The sequence below is a fragment of the Olea europaea genome, unplaced genomic scaffold, assembly GCF_002742605.1.
Source record: "Olea europaea var. sylvestris unplaced genomic scaffold, O_europaea_v1 scaffold1133, whole genome shotgun sequence".
NCBI classification, from domain to species: Eukaryota; Viridiplantae; Streptophyta; class Magnoliopsida; order Lamiales; family Oleaceae; genus Olea; species Olea europaea.
Genome location: NW_019228713.1, coordinates 151,916 through 153,600, shown reverse-complemented (window position 1 = coordinate 153,600; position 1,685 = coordinate 151,916). Strand labels below are relative to the sequence as shown.

The 1,685-nt window shown below is 37.4% G+C and overlaps 1 pseudogene; it reads left to right on the top strand.

Moving 5' to 3' along the window:
• The first annotated feature begins 230 nt into the window (after nt 1-230).
• Nucleotides 231-1,475, top strand: LOC111373441 (annotated as a pseudogene).
• The last annotated feature ends 210 nt before the right edge of the window (nt 1,476-1,685 follow it).

Here is a 1,685-nt window from a genome sequence, read left to right as displayed (position 1 = left end):
TCAAATATTTGATGATAACGACCCTTCCGTGATTTTTGGGGATTTTTCCACGTCCGTTTTCCATTTTTTCTAATTTTTCCCTATTTTCAATATTTATTAAATGAAAATAAAAATATTTTTTGGTCAAAAATATTTTTTTCAAGACCCCATTCAATCATACTTTCATCACCGAAAAGAATTTTCTAAAATATCATCACCGAAAATCCTATAAGAATTGGAAAATAAATAGTATGATTTCTCAGCCCTTTGATATCTACACTTGTCACTTGAGTTTTTTCTTAAAAGTCTATTATAGGGGAGAGAAGGTACATGAAAGGGAACAAGCAGCATGTGCAATCTACCGTAGGCAGCATCTCTGCAAACTTCGGAGCCTTGGGGACCGGCACATGCCGGCCCGGGCAAGTTTCCCATCCGACGATGGTGCTACTCCGGCTGGTGTGCCTACAATGGGCATCATTATAAGAATAAGTTATAGACATGACTGCTACTGTAATAGATCGATAGCCATGACGACTCATGGAAGTTTTGTATTTGGCTAAGAATTATCAAAATTACTGCAAATATTATCATATATGGATAGTAGGATATCGAACACTTGACAAGAAGGTCGTGTTTGTGGAAACAATTTGACCTCGAGACCACCCTGACCATGCATCATATATATATTAGTTTGAAAAACACTAGAAATTGTCTCAAAAATAATATAAATACTAAAACTATACAAATGGAAGCATTTATAGTTTATCCAATTGTAACCCGAATAAGATTACCATACTGGGCTAAACCGCAAAGCTGAGCTTTCCTACCTCGCACAACTCGAGTGGGTAGCTGGCGTGGCGTTTCTTCTTATGTTTTCTATTATAACCTACATGACGTCCATCATACTAATTGAAAATTATCACTCCCCCAATTAACCCATCAATGGCAAAAAAAAAACTACACTTATATGGAAGTTGTTGAGTTTCATTTAGGTAAATCTTCCTTGGGAAATTTGATGCATATTTGTTGAGATAAATTTTAAAAACTTGTAATTTCCTAATAATTTGTACTTCATAGGAGGTAGGAAAGCTCAACTTTGTGGATTAGCCCAGTATGGTAATCTCATCAGGGTTATAATTGGATACACTATACATGCTTCCATTTGTATAGTGTGAGATTTATATTATTTTTGAGACAATTTCTCGTGTTTTTCAAACTAATATATGTATGATATATCATTAGGGCGATCTCAAGGTCAAATTGTTTCCACAAACACGACCATCTTGTCAAGTGTTCGATATCCTACTATCCATATATGATAATATTTGTAGCAATTCAGATAATTCTTGGCAAAATACAAAACCTCCATGCGAAGTACTGGCTATCGATCTATTGCAGCAGTAGTCATATCCTTCACTTATTCTTCTATTGGCATTGGCATTGACGGGTTAATCAGGAGAGCAATAACTGTCGACAGTAAGGTGGACATCATGTAGGTTATGATAGAAAACACGAGAAGAAATGCCACGCCAGCTACCCACCGTGTCCCAGAAATCGCTTGGTGTGCCTACGATGGGCATCGGTATGAACTACGTGCTGCCTACATATGCCAGAACCCTTCACATGGACGGGACTCGGTCCTGTCTTCATGTGTCCGCATCTCGTGCTGTCTTCATGTGCATGAAAATATGCCTTCGTGTACCTGA